Here is a 19,016-nt window from a genome sequence, read left to right as displayed (position 1 = left end):
GAAAATGCCAAGTATCTGCACTGGTACTCAAAAAGTATCTGTGCATCCCTAATATATATATATACAGTATATATTAGTAGTAGACTTAGGTTATAAACAAAAGTGGGGAACATGCAATCAGTTGAAAGGTAAACTAACGAAAAACATTATGCAAGACAGTGCAAAAGATCCCCAATAATCTCCATAATGTAGTAAGTTATAATGAACTTTAATGAAATAAACTCAATTACACTCTCAAAAGAAAGACATTGGAGGCAATGGAGCATTCACAGTATGCACTAATGGAAAAGGAACAAACCTTCCAGCCTCTACCTCATGCCCTGGCCATTGGTCGATGAAACAGACAACTGCCAGAGAGAAAGGGTGTTGAAACAAGGCAAGACAAGACAAGAAGAGGGGTCAGGAGACCAAGAGTAAGAGTGCGAGCAACTTGTCAATCTCACCTCATCAGCCTGAAGAAGCGGAACCAAGATTTCCTATTCCCAAAATTAGTTTGACCTGCTGACATCACCTGGTTGAGTGGAGCTTGAGGACATACTTGTGGACTTACCCCTGGTCTCCTGATCCCTCAATGCTGAGTTAGAGGCTTTGTGCCATGTCTGTGATTGCATGCTGTGAATGCTCCATTGCCCCCAGGGCAGTTTTCTCTTGTGAGTACATTTGAACTTATTTGATTAAAGTTAATTATAAAATATTCTACACTATGGAGGTCTATAGAGCTGTCTCTCGTTATGTTTTTCTACAATAGGAGTAGAGAGCGCAGTAACAGAGAGAGGAGATCATCATTGTGCTGCTTCTTTCACTATCCAGTCACAGAGTGGACAAATTGTAAGTGAAAGTGAAAGTGAAACTGAAGTAGAGCTAGGTCAAGTCCCTTCCCCTGCCAGGCAGGGATGGGCCACCTAATGGAGCTTTGTAAACCTCAGAAATGGATGCATGGACATTCAAATTGTTTGACAGATAAAACAGCTTTCATGTATGTATTTCACCTGTGTTTTTAACTGGTTCCCTGCAGTTCCGCTTTATGAATAAATGCTTTGTGATATAAGAAGCACGCAACTTTCTACTTTGCTACTGAAAACAGACTGGTTTGCAGATTATTAGGGTCTTACAATTACAGGGTTCAGAATCTGTAAAACTACAAACCATAATATTAGACATATGCAGAGGGGAAAGAAGGTTTAGTGAAATATAAGCAGCACAGATTATTATGATGAAGGGTCCCCTGTTTCTATATATTAGCAAAATATGAAATTTTCCCCAAAAGGGGATCCCACCATTCTTTCAAAGTATGTAGCAAATATTTATAAAAATATATTTATTATAGAAATACTAAAAATACATAAACATATCAAAAAATTGGATATCAAAAGACAAACACACATATATATGGCTGCATTCAGCTAGTGTTTTTTTAACAATGTTATGGAAAACAAGTGTAAGGGCATGCCCTGGAGAAGCCTTGATATTCTCATATATAATATGGTGATACCTGGTGTCAAAGGAATTTCCCTTGTATCTAGATTTTCCACAAAATTGGGAAATAATGTCCGTTTTTATGGAAAAAGGAGCTCTGCATTCGATGAGTAAATATACACGTGTATGGAAAAAAGAAAAAAAGACAAAGAAAAAGGAACAGTCTGCATCAAGATATAATGAAAAAATGTGGATTCAACTCTTTTGCAAACCATAATATTAATCTATTATTTTCTGTTTAAAGAAAGGCAGCTGCAGTGGTCTCCCATGTTAAATATTAGCAGAAGTAGCTAGTGTTTTGTTTTACATACCCATAGTTTGTAAAAAGGGTTTCCCCATAGTTCTCCTTAGGGTAACGGGAGGACACAAACTAGCGTCCTTCCGTCACTCTAGGCTCAGTATACCGCGAGCCATAGCTGGATTCCCCCCTCCCCTGTCACGGCAGAGAGCCGTGACAGGATCGAGAGGTGAGCGAACGCCGGTATGTGTTCGCTCACCTCCCGATCTACTGAGCCGACCTGTGACAGTCTCATTGTCACAGGTCGGCTAGAACTATGAGGTGAGTGAAAAGCACTTCCCCGAAAAAATGTAGGAACAGTAAACTATGGGTAGGTCTGGAACAAGGGTTATACCCCTTCCCCACTGAGGGCCTACAATGGTTGTCCTCTCCCCTCCCACCTGTTCTAGCCATGCACTCCACGGTTTCGGACACCTTCAAAATTACCCACTCCACTCTGCGCTCTTCCTCGCTCTCAACCTCTCCTTCACTGCTGACTCCAGTGCTGGGGGATCCGGATTTTGCTCCGGGACTCAAAAACGCCAGCCTTCATCGTCTTTTGAAGGTTAATAGTTACAGATTGCTCAATTTCCATGAACAATCTCAATGAATGTCCAGTAAAACTTTACTGAAGTTGACTTGCCCTGCTTGGACCATCTGAGCACCATGCAGCTTAAGCGTTTAGGCGACTCCCACTCCTCAATTGAAAACTTTTGCAGACGAGTCCTTTCTTCCTCACACGCTGTCTCCACACTCTATGATATGTTGGTCCCCCCCCTGATTTTTCGCCCCTATTTCTTAAACGTTGGGAGGAGGATTTAGATTGTACCTTCACGGACCATCAAAAACAATCCATCCTCACCATGTCTCCACAATACTCTATGGCATGTAAACAACAGGAAATGGGATACAAATTGCCCTCTCATGGTACAGAGTGTCCTGGCTCTTACACAAAATGAATGCCTCTGTGCCTAATAGTTGTTGGAGGTGTGGCTCAGAAGTTGAGACCCTACTTCACACTTTCTGGTCCTGTCCAAGGCTGAGATCATTCTGGGATCCACTTATATCGATCATTGAGGATTTGACAGTGGTAGTCCTCCGGGAACAACTGGCTGCATGCCTGTTACACATGACCTCTGGATCGTTGTTCAGATATAAAAACTCTCTGACACGCCATTTGTTGAATGTAGCTCGGGTCTGTATACCACCGGATACTAACCCTCCCACTGTACAGATGTGGCTCTCTCAGGTGAATGACTTGTACACAATAGAAGACCTGACAGCCTCCCTACGGAACTCAGAGGAGAAGCTCTCCACTGTATGGGATGCCTGGATCTATTTCAGACATGCTGAGTGCTACTCCAGACTGTTAAATCCTGCAATACCTTGAATTCCCTGGAGTTATTGAACATTCATATTTATCTTCCATCGTAATTTTGACACAGGTCCTTTACAGACCAACAAAACATGAGGTATATCTTCCGTGAGAATCCGAGGGGAGACGCGAATCCTGACTAGGGCCCCGACCATGACCATGTCCCTGCTACCCTTTGTCACCCACCCCTCCTTTTCTTTACCCCTTCTGTTCTTTTTCTTATACTTTCTCTTTTTCTCTACGTTTCCTATATTATTATGACCACCTGACGTTTGTAGGCAAATTAGCTATAATTAGCTATAATTATGCGCTGAAGTTGCTAGAGGGCCAGACCATCATACTTAGGGAAGCAGGTTGTTTACCACGACAGTAGAAGTGAGTTTTTTCTGAAGATATGGGTAAACAACGCGATTTAACAGCCTTTGAACGTGGGATGATTGTGGGCACTCAAGCCATGGAGCGAGTATCAGCAAAACAGCAGAATTCGTTAAATGTTCAAGAGCAGCTGTTGTTAAAGTGTTTAAAGACTTAAAGACTGGACAGTCAGCCAAAAATCTGGGTCTGAATGTGCGAATTGTGGCCGTCAGCGACTAGTCAATGTTAGGGCAGAACGGAGAGTGGCAAGACTGGTACAGGATTCCTTGCATCACCTTTCAACATCTCGGCCCAACAAAGTCACCCCGTGAAGTCATCTCGTGGCCCTAAGTACTGATGGGGTGGTCATAATAATCTGGCCACTCAGTGTATATTTTCTCAGGGTACCAGATAGATCAGCACGCGGTGTGTTCGGTTATTAGGGGTCGGTCAGGGGTCGGTTATTAAGGGTCAGTCAGGAGGCCAGCAACTAATTGGCCTTTTATACACACACACTGATTACATGCAAACAGATCACAGGTGAGGATGGCTCCCTTCAATAGCCATTCACACCCCTTTGTGTCAACCTGTGTGCATGTTATCAGGCCAAAATCACCAAGGTAGTTTGGGTAGTCATTTGGGTAGTTTCTGTTGCCATTATGATTGGAAAAGAGTAAACACAGTTGATTGATAATAAATGGCTTCAGCCAAACACTACCCATTTGTGACAGAAAGGTTTTCGTGTTATCATTCATATTCTCTGAAAAATGAGAATATGTATAGGTAAATTCTGCCAGGGTATGTAAACTTATGAGCACAACTGTAGATACTATCTATATCTATCTATCTATAGCAGCTGTTGTTAAAGTGTTTAAAGACTGGACTGTCAGCCGAAAATCTGGGTCTGAACGTGCAAATTGTGGCCGTCAGCGACTAGTCAATGTTAGGGCAGAACGGAGAGTGGCAAGACTGGTACAAGACAACAGAAGGGCAACAGTGCATCAAATTACTGCAGATCTTAATCAGCGATCCTCTCAAATGATCTGTGAATGCACTGTTCGCCATACACTGCATCGTATGGGAAATGGAAGGCAAACGTCTGTTCGAACACCTTTGCTGTCTGCAGTTAACAAGATAAAACGTCTCCAATTCGCACAGGAACACATGTATTGGACAGTCGAGCATTGGAAAAAAAAGTAATGTGGTCCGATGAATCATGTTTCCAGTTGCATCCTGCAGATGGCAGAGTGAGAATTTGGCAGGAACAGCATGAAAGCATGCACCCCACATGCATGAGTACAACCCTTAAAGCTGGTGGGGGCAGTGTTATGGTTTGGGGCATGTTTTCCTGGCATGATTTGGGCCCTTTAATTCGTGTGGAACAACGTCTGAATAGCACAACATACCAAAGTATCGTTGTTGATCATGTTCTTCCTATCATGTTGATGGCGTATCCCAATGGAGATGGCTTCTTCCAACAAGACAATGCACCCCAGCCCCCCCCCCCCCCTCCACTCCACTCCACTCCTTTTTTCGCCTGGGAGGTCATGACAGAAGAAAGACAGCTCAGAAGAGATCCTCATTGGTCAGCGTAATCACACTGACCAATTACTGTTCCCCATAGCAACCATTATGTTGCTATTGAAGGCTGTGTAATAAAGTGTGTAATAAAGTGCTTAAGTTCCCTGAGCATTATACTGACGGGTGTGGGTGGTGATTATCATTACATATAAGTAGCATGGGTACAGGTGGAAGTGGCAGGGGGGTGTATGAAAAGTTTGTCTTGAGTTAGTTCACTTTTTGTTTTTTTTTGAAAAGTTAAACGATCTCCTTTAAAAAAAGATAAAAATACCAAAAACCATTATATTTTCCATTTAAGGAATTGCAGTTTCATTTAGCCTTCATTCTCTTTTCAAGCCTACTTTTTCAACTTTATATTTTTGGGTCATTGCTCAAAAGTAGGGAAGATGGACTTGAAGCAAATGAAAAATGAGAATTAATCTGAAAAAGGACCATCTGTTTTTCATCTGCCTCCCACTGACTACAATGTAGAAATCTGTAACCTATTACAATATGCTTTAAGTTTAAAGCAGGAGAAAATATGCAAAGGAAAGAAAACATAATATTAACATTCATGAGGACAAATAGGTCAATAACGTAAGATGTGCATTGTGCTGAGGTTTTCTTCCTGCTTTAACCCTTTTTCAGCCAGACCCTGTTCTTCGCTTTTAACCTCAGCTAGCCAAATTATCTTTGCAATTTTTTAATTTTTTCAATTTTTTATTTATAGCTTTCAGAGTTTGTAAAATACACTTTTTTTTATAAAAATACACTAAAATCATTAGTAGCACACACAAAAGAAAAAAATAAGACTAAAACAAAAGATAAAACTTTATTAAGCTAAGAAATAAATATTTGTGCATTTTAAATTGAACCTTTTTTGCAAAACTTTAAATAAGTAACTTTTGCTACAAATCTTGAGGCTGTCCTCACACCTTTGCATTGTGATAACATTGGATCTGCAGTGCCGTTTGTGCTCTGCATTGGTATGCATTGTGATAAAATTATCCTGGCATACATTTTAGTGCAACAGAGCATGTTTCAATGCATCTTAACTCCATAAGCACTTAGTAGAATTCATGTTATTTAAAAAAGATAAAAAATAAGAACAAAATCAAGTACTGTGATGCATTGTAAAAATGCACTGCAGTGCATAACGCACACCAGTGCACACAAATTATGCACACCATAATGTGCAATCAGTGGTGCACGTGTGTCATGTTTTATTTATTTTTTCCTTTTTTAACTATTTTTTTTTGAGAGAGAGAGAGACTAAGATTCAGAGTCCTCAATCTCCTTTTCCTCTGCAGCCCTGGAACTCACTGAACCGGAAATGCTCTGTACAGAATCCTTCCAGTCTATTCACAAACTGAGAAGATAATATGTTTACTATCTTCTCATTCTTGAATGAACAGGAAGTGATCTGTACAGAGTGCTTCCTATTCATTAACAAAGTGAAAAGATAGTAAATGTACTATCTCCTCAGTTATGAATAAACACCAGAGTGATCATTTATGATCACTCCAGTGTTCATTCAGAAAATGAAGCATTAGTACATATGACAAAAATTTACTAATCCTTTGCTCACCATCCTGAATCTGGTGTCCTTTCTGGGAGCTGGCAGCATGCTCCACTCTTTCCCCTCAGATCCCCACATTTTCTTCTGATACTGGTGGGAGGAGAGCAGTGGAGATGAGAGGGGACACTGAGGACATGGAGGGGAGCAGGTCTCTGGCACCTAAAGGGGAGGATTGAGCAGAAGGTGTAGACAGATCTGAGTGGTGGTGTGTCAGTGGGGGGGGAAGTAACCTGAGTTGTGAATGAATGGCTGTGACCAGCAGTTTGCCATCCGTCAATAACAGCTATACATTTACTCAGAAGTGTCTAGGGGACCCTTCTGCTGTAAGCTCATGGTCGATGGAGTGACCATGCGCTTATAGCAGAAAGGTGAATACAGGCTACTTAAGGCATACTGATCTGGCCAGTTTGAAGCTGTTCCACAGTATGCTTTACATCGGTGGGAGGAAAAGGGTTAAAGATGAACTCCAGGTGAACAGGAATATACACATATGAAATACATATACAAGGGCTTATTTACTTGCCAAAGCTTTTGTACTTCTTTTTATAAATCACTGTCACTTAGCTCAGCCCTGTTTGAACAGACAGGAGACCTAAGCCGTCTCTGCTGCAATTAATTATCACTTATGGTCTTGTTGATCTTTCAGTCTGAATGGACAGTGAAAGAGAAAGCAGAAGACTGATGAGTTCATCTCTATTTTACTCTCCTCTCTCCATATATCAGCATGTCCCTTGTTAGCACATGAGCAAGTCAACACAACTAATTGGATCCTTGTGCCACTCCTGTCTCTACCAGCTGATTTATGTATGGCCTGGCATCTAAATCCAGGAAGCAGATGTCGTTCACCTTTAGTGGAGAGTTAAAATCCTGTCTAATTGTTGCTCCTTGTGTCCCTTTGGGGAGATTTGCTCTCATTTCCTGTCCCATAGTCACAACAGGAAATAAGATGAAATATCTAGAAAGCAAGGGGGATTCACCTTTTTAGATAGCTGCCACTAATGGAAGATGTCCCCTTATCACTTGGTCTGGCCACTACTATTTTAGATTTGCAATCACTTTCTGCATCAGGACAGTGGTCAGCAAAGAGAAGGGCGATTCTCCAGAGTAGGGACACAGACAGCAATAAAAACTTGAAAGGGTCTCTGATCCCTCCCCACTGTACCCAAAACAAAAACATGTTGGCTATACATATACTTTAACCACTTGCTGACCAGGGTGTTAAACCCCCTTCATGTCCAGGCTATTTTTTAGTATTCAGGGCTGCAGTACTTTGACTGACATGTTTTCAGTTATGGAACGCTGTCCTGAAATGAATTTTATACCATTTTTTTGGGAACAGATATAGCTCTCTTTTGGTGGTATTTAATCACCACTGAGGTTTTTATTTTTGACTATATAATGAAAAAAGTTCAGAAAATTTAGAAAAAAAATGGTTTTCCCTATGTTATGTTATACAAAATTAATTCATACCCACTTTTTTGGTAAAATATAAAAGATGTGGACACGTCAGGTAAATAGACACTAAACATGTCAAGCTTTAAAATTGTGTGTGGCCGTGAAAGCGCAAAGAACTACCATACCTAAAATTGGCAATAGGCAATGCTTTAAAAGTTTTTACTGCTTATCAGTTTAGTGTAAACAGTGATTGATGGCCCTAGAATAATTGCTCTCACTCTGACGTTCACGACGATATGTAACATGTGTGGCGTATTTGTTTTTTTTGCACGTAGGTGAACCAGATGCGTATTTACGTTTATATGTGCGTGAATGCAGGGGCAGGGGACTTACATGGTTACATAGTATTTGAAGTTGTAAAAAAGACACATGTCCATCAGTTAAACGTGTGTGTGTGTGTGCTTGTGCATGAGTCCCCGTGTGGTCTAGTATCTAGTATTTAAGTGTATCTGTACCCCTGTGTGTTACGGTCTCTTAAGATGGTATCTAATTGATTTTGAACAAATCAATATTCTTTGCACATACCACTGCTTGTGGCAGAGAGTTCAAAAATTGAACCGCTCTAAAAAAGAATCCCCTACGCCCTTCGTGGATAAATATTTTCTCCATCAATTTTAGGTGTGGCCTCTAGTCTTTGTTACGGAGTTTACAGTAAAGTTTAGTGCCAATGTTGCCATCACCACTAAACATTTTGTACATCAAAATCATGTCCCCTCTCAATCTCCTCACTTCCAGCGGGAACGAGTTTACATTTTGCAACCTTGTCTCATAGCTTTGATCCTCCATCCCATTAATTAGCTTAGTTGCTCTTCTTTGGACCTTCTCCAGCTCAAGAACATCTGGACTGGTGACCAAAACTAAACCACATATTCAAGATGAGGCCAAACCAGTGATCTATAAAGTGGCAAAGCGATTGCTTTGTCTCTACAGTACTGTTTTTTTTGTAGACAGTACTCTGCTCGCTTTTTTTGCCACCACCTGGCATTGCATGCTGTTATTCAATCTGCGGTCAGCCTGTTTTTAACCCCTGTAAATTTTTTGGGGTGTTTTTTTTTTTAGTGTCAGAAACTTACATCTTTTTAAAACTTTTTGTTTTTACACTTAACTTTATTGCCATCACATAGGGGGATAACAAGTTCCCTATGTGATAACAAATATACAATGACAGGTCCTCTTTATGGAGACATCAGGGGTTTCTAAGACCCCTAATATGACCTTGGGACCACCAAAGAAGCTGATGAAGCAGAGACCTGCCTTTGAACCAAACCTAGCCTATGTGCTGCAGTCCAGATCTCAGTTTCAGCCTTCACATTAGTGCAGGCAAGGTTTTTTTTAAATTGAGATGAATACATTGTAAAATCTCAGTTAATGTCAGTTGGTCTAAATCATTTATAAATATATTTGGACACAACATGTATACTTGGTGTTATGTTCCTGTTCATATTTTTTGAACTTAAAAGTTGACAGACAACCTTTATTACCAATAATATGTACTTTACAATGTTCCTGACATATATTTCAGCTTCCTGAATTTTTTTTTTCATCTGGCCTTCAGATATGAAAGGCAGAGTGATTTAACACCTGTTTGGATTTGTCACCCATGTGACGATTTGCATTTCATTTTAATAGTTCAAAGAATGTCAGGCAAAATGGTCGGCCCTCACGCATGTTGACTTCATCAAATCTGGCTCTCTTTGAAAAAAGTTTGGACACCCCTGCACTAGGAGCTGCACGTGAAAAAAAAAATCACATACTTGTATGTCCACCCACCGGGAAGCATGTGCCGTCTGCCCGTGTTTTGACAATGGGCGGACGGCAAGCAGTTAAGGATGAAAGTTGTTGTTTTTTTCTTCATTCTGTGCATGTGCATGTTATGACATCAGAAAATTACTAATTTTGATTGGAAAATATACTGGTTTGCTTCAACAGGGAACATTTTTTTCCATGAAAGTACCCTCATTTAAGCCTATAAAATTCCATAGTGCAAGTTTTAATATAAATAATTATACCCCAAACACAATCCAAAAACAATGTGTGGTACATTAGAGCAGAAAATGAGCTCCTCAAGCTCATCTTACTCCTATCCTTCATGTACTGTGTTGCCAGCATTTTGTGCTCTCCTACTACTGTAACTATTTAGTTATTTTTTCAATGTTAGGCAATAGTATTCTTAATTAGAATAGAACACATTTTTAACGAGAGAATACTAGCAAAATTGGGAATAATTCCTGACGTTATATGAGCTATATTTAAATTCAGATGTTACTGAGGCTTTCGGATACTGCTGTCACTACAGTCGCCTAATGAAAAAGCAAAGAACACATGTTTTTCTATTGATCTTCCTTTCCATTAGGTAAATCTATCAATGCTTCTTCATTTAAAATACTGAATGGTATATTGACCAACGTATCCTAGTGTAGCTGACTGTTGTTGCTCAATACATTATAAAAAGAGATGCGTACTTGTTGACATGTCCAGTTATTTTTATTTTTTTATCCTCACTATATGATCTCCTGATTTCTTTAATTAACACTCCCAAAATTGCTCAATGACAGAACCGACCATTACATTTCCGTAAAAGCTTGATCTATTGATGTTAAAAGACAAGATGCCATTTTGTGTGACAGGTTGATTGGAAAGTGGTCATTTTCACTTCATATAAACAGACCCCAAAGACTTAACACGATGACAGTTTGGAGAGCTCCTGTTCCGTTTTCCTCAGTCTCTCCTTCTGAAGTAATTAGCTTTGGCTTGGATTGATATGTTTACAAGCTAGTTGTCAATAGGCTGGCATTAATAAAAATGAAACACTGGAGGGCTGATGATGAAAAGTTGTATGTGCTCATTGATGTTTTTGCCAGAGGATTTAAATACGTACGCACTGCTTGTTGCATTAGCCTTTCTACACAAACAGTGCATGATCTTTTCCTATTGCTGCTGTGACAGGTCACATTTCCTACCTATAAAAGTACAAATGTGTAAGGACAAGGTTATATGCCCACTTTAGTATTTCATGTTGTTACATTCTTTAAAAGAGGAAACACATGATAGTATTAAACTTAATAGACACTTTCTAAGCTGGTGATATGTAGCTGTTTTCCCCACGGCGTGTGCCCTCCTGAATTTACGGGATGTGACTATACAATAGTGAGACTCAATAATTAGCATGTCAGCATATGGACAGCTAATCGGCTGTCAGAGAACATTTACGAATTCCCTCCTAGCTTTTCTGAATACTGCTGCCCTGAAGACTGTAATCCACCTAATCTGGTTTGCAAAATGTCATTGAATACAGATTTATGATTTATATGGAGTCTGTTAACACACAAGTACTTGGACTTGTAGCTGTTGGCTAATTAGATAAAGCATTAGGTTCCAGTGGAGTCTCTTGGTGTCTGGATTAAAGCTTCACTTTGGTTATGAAAAACAATCCCTTGCAGGGATTGTACATGGCAAGGATTTTTTTTTTGCATTGATTTGTGTACTTTTTTCTGCCTGAAGTTTTTTTACAAAGAATTGTATTGCCAAAACACACCACAATATGGTAAAGAACAGCCGAGAGAAAGTCAAACTGAATAAAGCAACAATAAAACAAGAACAAATATTATCAATCAAAAGTGCATATAGGAAAAGTATTCAAATTGTGCCTTAAGTAAAAAGGTAAATGCACCGAGGTATAAACAGTGTGTTTGTGGTAAAAAGAACAACTGCAAGGTGCAATGAAAAGTCCTCCTTATAAGAATAAGCAGGGGGAAGGCAGAAAAAGGAAAAGAGAAAAAAATAAGAAAAGAAAAAGGATAGAAACAAATGAAGTGAAAAATGGGAAAAAAGAAAAGAGGGGGGGGGAAGAGGGGTGGAGTGGAAAGAAGAAGAGAGAAAGCTGAAGAACAAAGCAAGGCCCAGGGGGTCAGGGTATGTGTGAAAAAAATCACATCAGCAGCAGACCTGGGTCAAATCTAGGGGAGTATGCATGAGAGATCCAAGGCCTCCAGATTTTAAGAAATCTAGCATGTTTATTGGCCAAAATAGCGGTAAGTTTCTTGTTAATCATAATCCCAGAGAGTCTATGTTTGACTGCTTCAAAGCTTAGGGTCAGAGACTTCCGAGCTCTCGCAATAGTAAGTCTAGTAGTTAAAAATAATTGTTGGACTAACGCTCGCTCAGAGTGGGACAACCCCGAAATGGGATTATTGAAGAGAGCCTCCAGTAGATTTTTGCAGAGGTTTATATACAACAATGCATGGATAAGGTGGTACACTCGAACCCAAAACCTAAAAACTAGAGGACAGGATATCCATACATGGAACATTCCTAGATGATTTTGCAATAGCTTCCCAAATTTCCTGCCAGTCCTTGACAGAGATGGAAGCACCAAAATCTAGCTCCCAATGTTGCTGATACAGGAATGTAGTAGAGGTCTTGGTTGAAGATAAGGATTGATAAAGAAATGGTACCTCCAGCAAAAGGGGCAGTCCTATACTTTCGTTCAAAAGGAGTGAGCATGTAAGGAGAAGAGTGGGATCTCAGAAAAAAAACAAGGAAGTGACAGAGTTGCAGGTACCTATTATGTTTATGCAAAGGGATATTGTGTGTGTCCGGAAAATATTGAAAGTAGACATGTGCGATTCATTTCGGAAAGATTCGTAATTCGGACAACTTTTCGTTATTCAGAGATTTGGATATATCCGAATCGTTGAATGACAGAAATGACTAATGAAAACAAATCAGAATTTCCGATAACAAAAATTTCGGACAAAATTCATTAGCAGTAGTCTGTACGAATTTTCGTTTCTGGATGAATTTTCATTGTAGCAAAGTGACATTAGACAAAAGAAAAATAAATGACTTTTTTTTAGTATGTAGAAGAGAAAAAAAAAAAGTGTGAGGTTCCCTCCCAATTGATACCAGACCCTTTAGGTCTGGTAGGAGGGACCCCCCCCCCCCTCCAAGTTAAAAATAAAAAAAGTGTGTAGGGTTTCCCCTAAAAGCCATACCAAGTCCTTTAGGTCTGGTAAGAATATTAAAGGGGGAACCTCACCCCCCAAAAATGGGGTAAAAAACATGGGGTCCCCTAGAATTTCGTACACACCCTTGGTCCGAGCACAGGCACGGTAGGGAAGGAAGGGGGGGCGATTGAGGGCCCCCCTCCCTGCTCCTTACTAGGTCTTGTGCCCTCTGCATGGGGAGGGTGTTCCCATGCTGATGGGGGTAATGACCTATTCCCCACAACCCTGACCAGGTAGTTGTGGGGGTCTGCAGGCAGGGGGCTGATTTGCATCAGGTACCCCCTTTAATTTAATTAAGGGGGCACCTATATCCCCCCTTGTGAATAAGGGGTACTTGCTAGACATGTGCACTGCCAAAAAATTCGTTTAGTTTCGTTTCGTTTTAAATTCGGATTTGTGTTATTTCGTTTTTCGGGATTCGGGTGTGAAAGTCAATTCGGATTCGGAATTCGGATTTGGACGAAATTCGGTAGCGTTAGTTCGAACGTTAGTTTCGTATTGGATTCGGAATCGTTTCTTATTCGTTTCGTTCGTTCGTTTGCAGCAGTGACATTTGAAGGGGGAAAAATATTTTTATCCTTCTCTAATGTCACTTTGCTCCAACGAACGAAACGAATAAGAAACGAATAAGAACCAAATAAGAACAGAATACAAAACGAACGTTCGTACTAACGCTACCGAATTTCGGAAATGGAAATTCGGATTCGTTTGCATTCGTTATGTCTGTAATTCGGAATTCGGATACATCCGAATGTCCGAAAATTTGTCCGAATTTCGATTCGGAACGAAACGAATCGCACATGTCTAGTACTTGCTCCCCTACTCATTAACTAAAGGGTTAAAATTGAAAGTAAATAAACAAACCACACTTTTGCAAGATGCCTGCCGACTCACCAAAATAACAAAGTTGCGCTGCACGACGACCCGTCTGAACAAAACGAAAACTCGCCACAAAAGGACATCTCTGGGCAGAATGTAAATAGATTGACATTCTCACCTGTCATTGAACATGAACACAATAGCATTCGTTAGCTCCTTAAATGCCATTCGGGTCTGTGAGCCAAGGTGTTATAATACTATTCATATGACACCTCAGCTCACCTCAGGAGAGGGGTAATGGATGCCAAGAAGAAAGAGAGAGTGCAGGTGTCTAAATAAGGAGTTGGCCTGATAAAGTGTATCATGATTAGAGGTAAGAGCAATGCAGGGCATCTGTCCAGTGAAACGAATAGGAGGAGCATAACTGGAACTCCAATGATGAAGATAAGGACACAGACAAAGCTTTAGTTTTAGATTGGTTCATCTGGAGCCTAGATTGTTTAGAAAAAGCATCCAATATTTGATCAGGCTTTATCAGAAAAACGGGATTTGCCACAGCCAGCAACATAAACAATCCTTTCTTTCTTGCACTGGCCGCTGTCAGAATACCCGCACAGAGCCGGTGGCTCATTGGCTGCCGGCTCTCATTGTACAAAGATTTTCCGGCCAGTTCCTTCAATCAGCTTAGATGCCAACCGAAAGGGTGCAGACAGCTGAGATACCACTGCACTCTCTGTGATACACATTTGTGACCTTTGCCGCACTGACCCCCAGAGGTCCCACTGACCACCAGAGCTCGCACTGACCCTTTTGAGAGCCTGCACTGGTCACTTGAAAGCCCGCACAGTCCTCCTGAGACCCTGGAGACATCAGGCCGCAAACCTGGAGCAACATAGAGTATGTAGCTTTATATTATTCTGCATTGTTATATAGTGTATTGCTGGAATTTGTAGTCCCCTATAGCCAGTGCCATTCTGCATTGCAGAATGGTTGGCGATGATATTCAGCATTGCTGGTTTGCTGTAAAATGCATTGCTGGGATTTGTAGTAGTGCATAGTTCGTGGTATTCTGCATTCCTGTATAATAATTTTACAACAATGCAGAATACCACCAGCAATATATTACATTATACAGTAGAGATGCACCAATACCAGTATTGGTATCGATGCCAAAATTGGGCATTTTAACGAGTACTCGCACCCATGAAAATGCCCGGATGCTAAGCGATGAAACCAGCATTTTACTTTTTTAAACTGAAGCGGCTGTATGAGGTCCTATGCTTGCTGGGGACCTCGGCAGCTTTGCTGTGAACCATTCAGCACCTATTTACAGCACCAGCCGCACATATCATTCTCCTTCTTCGGAAACCACGCCATCCACAGCCGCCTACAAGACCCCCCACAGCCTTCTTAGACCCCGCTCCTGACACCCAGCACACCACCCTGAGACCCTGCACAGCCTCTTGGCTGTTCTATAAGCAACACCTTATTTTCTAGAAGTGCCCCTCCTGAGACTAAACTCTGGGTCCACCCCTGATAAGACCAGAATCCGGACCGAGCCAGGAGGACTCTGCGGGACACCGCGCTGTACTGGAGATAAATCACAGAACACCGAACTCTAGCAGTAATTGAGCTAAAAGGGGGAGGGGATGGGGAAGCACTACCAGGCACTGAGGAGGGATACACAGGTGAGACACTGGAGGAATACAGGGTTCAAAATGAGGACGACATGCTAGGGTAACACAGGGGCCAGAATGCGGGGACACATGGACAAGACTGAGGGGGGACACAGGATACAGAATTAGGGGACACATTGACCAGACTAAGGGGGGACACAAGGGTCAGCATGAGGGGACACATGGACCAGACTGAGGGAAGACACAGAGGCCAGAATGAGGGGACACATGGACCAGACTAAGGAGACACAAAGTCCCCTGTAATTAGGAAGCCGCCTTAGGTGCACGCCCCTCGATTGTGCTATGTTTTGCCCCGTCCCAGATGGTGACAGGGTGGGGCTTGTTAGGGGTCATGTGATTGGACTGCTCAGTCCAAAATGCCCGGGCCTTTTTTTGTCCCAGTCCAGCCCTGAACCTGAGTACATTATATACTGTACTCCTAAAGATTTTTATTAATCATTTCCTGTGGGTGGTCGTACATATACGGCCGGCCACTGAAGTGGCTATACCAAGAACACAGCTGCTGTAGCTGTATTCTTGGTATCAGTGTAAACAGCAGGCGATTGCTGTTCAGGTACAAGCGATCCGGCAACTATATAGCCACCGGATCGCTTATACCGATCTGCGGAGTGTGCTTACCCCAGGCTCCGCTGACCACCATGCAGGCCTGGCACGGCTGGTCTCCCTGCATCGATATTGGAGAGTGATCAGCAGGCTTCTAGCCGCTGATCTCTCCTCTGATCACTGGACCCGAAGTTTACATTTTCTGGCTCTCGGAGCCAGGAGAAGAAGCTGGGGAAGCAGATCTCTGCTGCATCAGCTTCTTTAGGGTCCCTAGGTCCCTAGGTCCCATTACCCTATTTTCTATTACATAGGGGGCTTGTTAGTCCCTTTTGTGATAGCAATAAAGTTAGTGCAAAAAAATTAAAAGTGTTTAACAATATAAACAAATTAATGTAACAAAAATGCAAAAAAATGTTTTCCCTTTCGCGCACGGGCGTCGGTGTGCCTACATGCAAAAACAAAAATTGTGCTGCACATATTACATATTGCCATGAATGTCAGAGTGAGGGCAATAATTCTAGGGCCATCAATCACTGTTAACACTAAACTGATGAGCAGTAAAAGCATTTAAAGTGTCCCCCATGAGAAATGTTGGGTATTGCAGTTTTTTTGCGTCTTCATGGGCGAACACAATTTTAAGGCTTGACTTGTTTGGCATTTACCCAAAGTGAACCCATATTTTATATTTTACCAAAAAATTGGGTGTTATTTTCTGTTTTTGTGCAATTAAATTTAATTTTAGTATATTCTATCCTAAAAATGCTGGTTTGATAAATATTTGCGCAAATACTTTGCAACATAAATAATTGCAGCTAGCATTTTTTTTTATTCTATAGGGCCTCTGCTTTCAGAAAATATATAATTGTTTGGGAATTTGAAGTTGTTTTCTAGCCAAAAATTCATATTTCATCATGTGTGTACAAATAGTAAGAAATTGCTCCAGACAGCAAATGGTTAAGGTGGGCTGTGTGCAGAAAATCAATCATACATAATTAAAGAGTTGGCTTTTTAAAAAATAGGTATGCTGAAATTTGCAAGTGTCTGTTAGATTCTTGCTTGTGCACAATGGTTACAGCATATCTTGTATACACGCCATATGTGTGCCGTGTATACAGTGCATACGCTCAGATTTTATTTAACCATGTCCCGTTAAGCCCCCCCTCTATTGTTAGTGTTATTTAGCCCACCCACCATTTCACAATCCAACAACCATTCTGACTAGAATAACATCACAAGTCATCCCCTATGGAGTCTGTATAGGAAAAAACTGTCTGACGCTAGCAAATGTGTTACAGAAGTGTTAGCTGCACGTGCACAATTCTGGAGCAAAAGGGAAATTAGTAAACCGATAAATACAATAAGCTGCAGCAAAGTAATAATTGTGTAGCCTTGCATTCACAACCAAGATAGTGGTGGGTGGTATTCAATAGTTACCTCCAGAGTACTACCACGTCAATCTTGCTTATATGATTATACGCAATAAAAATGTATTTTCTCCACCCTTGTTTTATTTACTGTCACATGATCTGTAAAGAGTTAGTTGATGTCTTCCTCAGTATTGATTAATCATACAGATTTATTTCAGACAGTCAATAAAGAAACCAAAATAAGATCTTTGTTTCCAAAAGGAAACCGCAGGACTTCACATAAAAATCAATTTGCTTCAAGTCCTTTTGCTTCAAGGCAATGGTAACACAACTCATACCTTCACTTTCATGAATACTATTGAAAGTTGTTATGATGTATTTCTTTAGCTGCTAGGTATGAACTTTGTCTCTGATCCTTCACCTTGTAAAGATTACATTTAGCTTTCAGTTTAAAGAAAAACAAACAAAATATTTAAGGGGAGAAATTAAGATTGCATTGGAACTTAACACATAAATATTATCAAGTAAGAAGTTAGTACATTTCCAGAATTCCCATTAAAGTGAATTTTCAACATTATTTATAAAAGGTTCTACAATATCAATCTGAAGTGAATTTTCCTGTATAGCAGATTTTATTCTTAGTTTTTTTATAAGATAAGATAGTATTATCTTTTTGGTAACGAGAGGCTCTGCAGGGAATATGAGGTAAGCACAGAAACTGCCTCCAATTAAATTAGTCTGAACAGCCTTATACAGTACAATATCAAAGAGTCTTAGCATTATAATTAATTCATTCTAGACCAGGCTGCTTATTTTTTTTAAGATCACATTTGACATCCTTTTTAGAGATCAGGTTTGAATTCGTCAGGACCTTGGTTTTCTGACAAATCCTGCTAGTTTGTGCTACCAGCAAATTTGTGTCAGAATTCCCTGAGTGACTTTTTTGAAACAAGAATTCCCTGCATGGCCTTTGAACCACAGTCAACAGACTTACAAGGGCCTATAAGGGGGCTTTAGGATAAGCCAGTCTCCTCACTAATAGTGAATTAATATGAAAGGGAGGACCAAGGCACCACCATAGTGTTATGTTTTACTACCACCATATTTACTGTATTACTACCAACTCTAATCAATAAAGATCAGGCAGGCTTTATTCTGTTTGAAAAAAAGCAGGAGACAACATTTGGAGTGACAAAGAACTTAGTTAACAAAACCCTACTTTCAAATCTTGATGCTAAAAAATACTTTTTCATATTTGACTCATTTGGCCATATATCATTTCCATTTTTAACTACTAGTATATCCAAGCTCACTCCTGCAAGCCATCATAACCCTTTTCTTAACACCCTCAGTAAGACACCCCATGCGACCTTCCAATAATTTTATCTATATAACACCACAAGCCAAGGATGCCACCTATCACCTCTTATATTTGGATATAACCCCTCACAATCAACATAAAAAATAATCCCAACATAAAGGTGAAAAATACAATTATTTTAAAACTT

Source organism: Nanorana parkeri, unplaced genomic scaffold (genome assembly GCF_000935625.1).
Source record: "Nanorana parkeri isolate BGI_ZX_2015 unplaced genomic scaffold, ASM93562v1 scaffold337, whole genome shotgun sequence".
Classification (NCBI taxonomy): domain Eukaryota; kingdom Metazoa; phylum Chordata; class Amphibia; order Anura; family Dicroglossidae; genus Nanorana; species Nanorana parkeri.
The sequence above is the reverse complement of the archived record's forward strand: the minus strand, read 5'-3'. Positions refer to the sequence as shown.